We start from the raw sequence: 6,733 nt of genomic DNA on the forward strand, positions 1-6,733 counted from the left end.
ACCCTCATCCCAGCAGTTCTCTTTGATCTTACCGCGACACCTGGAGCTGAAAACTGTAGTAGATCAGGTGAGCTTTCAGCACCTCGAAATGTGAGAGATTTGCCTGTGACCACTACCACCACCACCACCACCGCCACTACATTCCTCACCAACAGCAACCTCACTACCACCAACACACCCACCAACCATGACACCAACACTCATCAACGGAAAAACCTCTATGTGGTTGTTCGAACCGCTAGAAATAACAGCCAAAACTCTCTCAATCGCATCCTGTCGTCTTCAATAAAAAAAATAATAATAAAGGATACAGTAGACAGTGTAGCGATGTGGAATAATGAAAAGTTAGGGTGGTCATGGCTAGGAATCCTTCGATTATAGAATTGATTGGTCAAAGCTAGTAAGGGTTTAGGCAATAAGAACATCGTCACTCGCATCACCTCCATCACCATCGGCCGCATCACCGCTACCATCAGCGTCCCTGTCACCATCGCCGCCAACGCCGCCATCGGCGCCAACGTCACCATAGGCGCCGACGCCACCATCGGCACCATGATACGTCACCACCACCACTACCACCGTCATCGCTATACCACCATCCCACCCACCCCATACCAAGACCACCACCACCACAACAACAACAACAATAACCACCCGGCTGTTTTCGTATTCTCACCTTGCGGCTCTGATTATTTCTTCGTCGATAATAAAAGATCAATAAGTGATATTTGTGAAATAATTGGCTAACACAGCACAACGCACAACTCTAAGCAACCAATCAACAAACAGGAACAGAATTCAGGACACACGTGACTGATTTTAAATGTGATAATTATGCCGAAATCCATTTCTGACTTCTAATCTAATATTCGAATTATCGCTACATATGGTCGATTATAGCCACTTCCGTTTTTCTTTTCTTTTCTCTTTTTTTTTGTTTTGTTTTGCTTTGTAGGTATGATTCGTTTTATCATCCGCCCATACTTATGTATGCGTGTATGTATGTATGTATGTATGTATGTATGTATGTATGAATGTATGAATGTATGTATATATGTATGTATGTATGTGTGTGTCTATGCATGTATGTATGTATGTATGCACGCATGTATGTATGTATGTATGTATGTATGTATGTATGTATGTATGTATGAATGTATGTATATATGTATGTATGTATGTGTGTGTCTATGCATGTATGTATGTATGTATGTATGTATGCATGCATGTATGTATGTATGTATGTATGTATGTATGTATGTATGTATGTATGTACGCATGTATGTATGTGTGTTTATATGTGTATATGCATGCACGTATGTATGTGTGTATGTATGTATGCATGTAGGCATGCATGTAGGCATGCATGTATACATGTAGGTATGCATGTATGTGTTATGTACACATGCATATATGTATGTGTGTATGTATACATGTATGTATGTGTGCATGTTTGTACGTATGCATGTAGGTATGCATTTATGAATATATGTATGTAGCCATGCACGTGTGTGTATGTATGTGTATGTATGCATGTATCCATGTATGTATGTATGTATGCATGTTTGTATGCATGTATGTATGTGCGTACATATATGCGTGTGTGCGTGTATGCGCGTGCACATGCACACGTACGCATTTCTTTTATCTTCTATATTTCAATTGTTTCATTCATTAAACTGCGGCCATGCTGGGGCACCACCTTGAAGACTTTTTAGTCGAATGAATCGACCCCAGTATTTTCTTTTTTGATCATAATACTTATTCTATTAGTCACTTTTGCCGAACGGCTAAGTTGCGAGGACGTAGACACACCAACACCGGTTGTCAAGCGGTGACTGGGGACAGACACAGACATAAAGACATAAAGGTACATTGCTTTCGATTTTAGCCCCGAACTAACTGAAATGTTGTCTACTTTAGTGCCGGGCTGACCAAAACCTTGTCAGTTACTCTTGCCCCGACCTGACCAAATCTTGGCCCCTAGTGTATTCCCGAGGTGATTAAAGATTTGTTACCTCGTGCAACCGGGCTGACCAAAACCTTGTCAGTTACTCTTGCTCCGACCTGACCAAATCTTGGCCCCTAGTGTATTCCTGAGGTGATCAAAGATTTGTTACCTCGTGCCTTACTCAAGGACACATCACGCTAACCGATTCAGGAAATGAACCCTCGACTTTATGACCGTGAGCCAAACACTCTAACCACGAGACCGAGGGTTTTTCCATTTGATCAGACACTAAGTTGGGGGTTAAATAATGATACAAAACATTACACACAAACATCTCATAATAGACTGTAAAAGCTTTCACGAGAAACAATACAACACAAGAAATAGCCAAACAAACCTTGCAACACAATAACAGTGTAGGTGTAACACAAATACCTTCCTACTACAGCAAAAGACAATACAGTAACCACCCATGTCACCAACTGAAAGGTGCACCTGGAGGTGCAGCATTGTGTTAAACGTCTCACATTTCCAAAGACAGAACTTTTTTTTAAATTATTCTTTTCAAGAAATTCAACCGATCACAGCGTCATATTTCATTAACCAATGATTAAATGGTCATATAAATGACAAAATAACTAAACATCTACTTATTTAAACACTATTGTAAGGCGAGAAGAAATTGGGTCGTCTGCCGACTCCTTGGTCGTCTGCATTCCCACATTTTATTTCATCCTCCTCGTTCCTTGTCTTCATTGATTCATACAGACATATAAAAATAGTCAAGTAGATTTTATTGCTTAGTAACCGTTTGTTACTGGTTTGACAATTTTGTAGTTTTATTTGTCCAGCGTCAACCTACTTATTAGAAAGAAGAAGAAAAAAATAACTATTGTAAAATGTCGCGATGATTGTAGTTTCTGAGATAGTGGTGGTGGTGGTGGTGGTTGCTGTTGTTATTGTTTTTGCTGTTGTTGTTTAACCCCAGGTCAGATCTGATCAACAAGACCTCATTTCTCGTTTATCTTTTATTTGTTTCAGTAATTGGACTGTGGCCATTCTGGGGCACCGACTCGGAGAGGTTTTAGTCAAATGAACCGACCTCTGTACTTTAAAAAAAAAAATCTGGTACTTATTCTGTCGGCCCATTTTGCCGCGCCGCTAAGCTACGGGAGCGTAAACAAGCTAATACCGGTTGTTAAGCGATGATAGGGGACAACTACAAACACACACACACACACACACACACACACACACATATTTAAATAGCGTGAAACCAATAAAATGTCTCGGATGCAAACTGATGAGAAAGTCAGCAGTGAATGTTCCTTGTATAATGGTTTTCTCTCCTTTTTTATCTGTTATGGTTTCGCCCAGTTTCGTCTATTTTTCTCTTCTCTGTCTAACTTCTGATATATATGTGTGTGTGTGCTTCCCAACCACATGGTTCTGGGTTCAGTCGCACTGCGTGGTACCTTGGGCAAGTGTTCTAATGTAGCCTCAGGTCGACCATAGCCTTGTTAGACGGAAACTAAAAGGCCGTCGAAAAAAATATATATATATATATATAACGTAAATTGAAAACAGAACACAAAGGATGTCGCGGTACACGTGTTTCAAGTTTTATACACAAATTGTCATTATATCATTATATCATTATATCAGTATATATTGTTGATACAAAGGATGGTTTAAAGCTCCTTTGTGTTCTGTTTTCAATTTACGTTTAATATATTTTTTCACCTCTGCCACTATCCGGCATAAACAGGTGCTTATACTTATCAAGTAGTACCTCTAAAATTTACAGTATGTGTATATATATATATATATATATATATATATATGTATGTATGTATGTATGTATGTGATGTACTGAGGAGTCCCCAATATAAATTTACATATATTAACCAGAAAAATCCGCGATGTGCTGAGGGCCCGATATGTAAACCGCGATATGGCGAGTGATTACTACATTATTATAATGGTCATGGTTTATGCAGAGCTAGTCTTACTCTCTCATTTCCCAGACGTGTATTGGTCTGGTACAAGTGCCACGAGCCCAAGAGTTACCAAAATGAAGGATTTGCATAGAGTTATCTTCTCTTAGATGAGTAGTTAAAGTGCTGAAGGGTATCAGTTGCTCCGGGTGCATTGGGGTGTCTGCGAAGGACCTTTCCATGACATGCTGATTAACCCATGGCTAGGACCCTCATAGGTGTTACTACTCTGAGTTAGAGTCCACCCGGGAACAATAATGACAAAATGGGTGGTTCCACATCCTTGAAAACCCTGGTACGAGAGTACTAGGGCCCACACTACGAGACGCAGTTTAAAGTTACAGGACAAGTGTATAGTACATAGCACTGTGGTGTATTGGTGGTGTGTAGGTTGTTGTTGCTATTGTGATGGTAGTCAGGACTGAAGAGTAATATAGTAGCGGTGGTGCTGGTGGTGCTGGTGGCGCTGGTGGTAGTAGTAGTAGTAGTAGTAGTAGTAGTAGTAGTAGTAGTAGTAGTAGTAGTAGTAGTAGTAGATAGAGAGGCGTTGGAGTGGTGGAGGTGGTAGTGAGGTGTTCGCTCTATCTTGTTACTCTCTTGCTCCTCTTGCTTCTCCTCCTCATCCTCCTCCTCCTCCTCCTCCTACCTCTCTTATAAATTCTAATGGCTTCAGAAGAAAAGCTCTAATACCTGCTGCCATTTTCGCAGGGGCCCCCATGGGAGGTTTCCCACTGAACGCTGTAAACTGATGGACCATCAACATTCGATTAATTATTCAGTGGGCCCCCACCATCCTCGAGTGGGGAATGTCGGTCAGATAGCTGAAGCGTCAGTGCAAATAACTCTCTCTCTCTATCTATTTAACTCTGTCACTCTAACAACAAATCGAACAACAACAACAACAACAGCAGCAGTAGCAGCAGTAGCAGCAGTAGCAGCAGCAGCAGTAGCAGCAGCAGCAGTAGCAGCAGCAGCAGTAGCAGCAGCAGCAACAACAACAAAGGTAATGACAACAACAGTTTGGTGCGTTGATGTTCACTTGAAATTCTTTTCGGTTCCATTGTCAGTTTACAATGACCTCTCTACATCAACAAGAGTACTTCATGACGAGTTGGGGGTGGGCACATATAGAGAGAATGAGAGAGAATGGGAATAGAAAGAAAGAGAGACACACAGATATGAGAATATTTGCGGGGACACACACACACACACGTTAGGGCTATTTGTTAACATACTTGTGAACACACTTCTAAGAGCACTTGCCTTTGTTTTTGAATTTCGATGATGGCCATGGTACTCTTTTACTCTTTTAATTGTCTCAGTCATTTGACTGCGGCCATGCTGGAGCACCGCCATTAGTCGAGAAAATCGACCCCAGGACTTATTCTTTGTAAGCCTAGTACTTATTCTATCGGTCTCTTTTGCCGACCCGCTAAGTTACGGGGACGTAAACACACCACCATCGGTTGTCAAGCGATGTTGGGGGGACAAACACAGGCACACAAACATATGTATATATATACATATATACGACGGGCTTCTTTCAATTTCCGTCCACCAAATCCACTCACAAGGCTTTGGTCGGCCCGAAGGTATAGTAGAAGACACTTGCCCAGGTTGCCACGCAGTGGGAATGAACCCGGAACCATGTGGCTGGTAAGCAAGCTACTTACCACACAGCCACTCGGTAATTCATACAACGTACATTTTATATTTACTGTTGCAAAAAGTGTGGGTCTATGAAACCAATTGGCACAAAACCGAAGTGGCCGCCAAGCAGAAAATATCCTGGGCCTATTTTTAGTATATTTGCGTACATGCATGTGTTGTGTATAAGCATGATGGATGTGTGTGCAGGATTTTGTTTTAAGTTTTATTTAAATCCTCCTCCTTCTTTAGAGAGTTCAAGCCGCTCGCTAACAAAGCGGAAAGACTTTCGCAGTCAAGAGAGCTTCCAGTCTTTGTAAATATGTGGTCCCTTTTCTTTCTCTTTATAATTCACAGGAAATTTCGACCGGCCACTTACTGCTTGGTAGCAAGGTTGTGAAGGAAAGTATTTTGTTTTAATCATCACCTTTTAAATCTTAAGGAGGTTTTACAGATTTTTATGGTCTCAGATATTGTCATCGTTTGTAGTTTAAGAATTAAGGATTTGCGTTCTTACCCCAAGAACCGAAGTTCAACTATACTTTGCTCCAGACGGGTCGGTATGTATCCTATTGCTCCAATAATAATGGGTATGAAGCTGGAAGTGTGTCTTGGGCACTGGATTTGCAAACTCCTATGCATGTATGTATGTATGTATGTATATTTAAACAGACTTTATAATCAGTTCAAATTTGTTCGGATCATATTGAGCCTGAAAAGAGGAATTTTCACGGCGTTTGCCATGCAGAAACAGTCTCACTTTAGGCAAATAATATTAAAAGCACCAAAATCAATTCGAAGTGCCCTCTATAAACTGTTAAATGGAGTGTGTGCGCGTGTGTGTAGAAGGTTGTTTAATAATGTTAATAATAATATATTTGTGAAAAGGTTGAATTATATTTCGTCCTTTATTTTGGAGGATTCAAAAAACCGATTTCTTATAAAGATTCTTCATATTTTGCAGGTAGCTTTCTGGCGTAAGTTTGTGAATATGAAAATAATACTTGTATATGGTGTGTTGTGTGAATTTATGGAAAGGTATCCCATAGAACTCAATAGATTTGTTAAAAATGGAGATGTTAAAATTTGAAAGAATTTGAACTCATGCACACGATCGTTTCAAACAGCGATATATATA

At 40.4% G+C, this 6,733-nt stretch overlaps 1 protein-coding gene across 1 annotated transcript in view; it reads right to left on the bottom strand.

The window, feature by feature from the left end:
* The window catches only part of LOC106876479 (protein deltex-like), a 105,553-nt gene that overhangs the window by 6,018 nt on the left and 92,802 nt on the right, over positions 1-6,733 (bottom strand). The window lies entirely within an intron of this gene.

This window comes from Octopus bimaculoides, chromosome 4, assembly GCF_001194135.2.
Source record: "Octopus bimaculoides isolate UCB-OBI-ISO-001 chromosome 4, ASM119413v2, whole genome shotgun sequence".
NCBI lineage: Eukaryota > Metazoa > Mollusca > Cephalopoda > Octopoda > Octopodidae > Octopus > Octopus bimaculoides.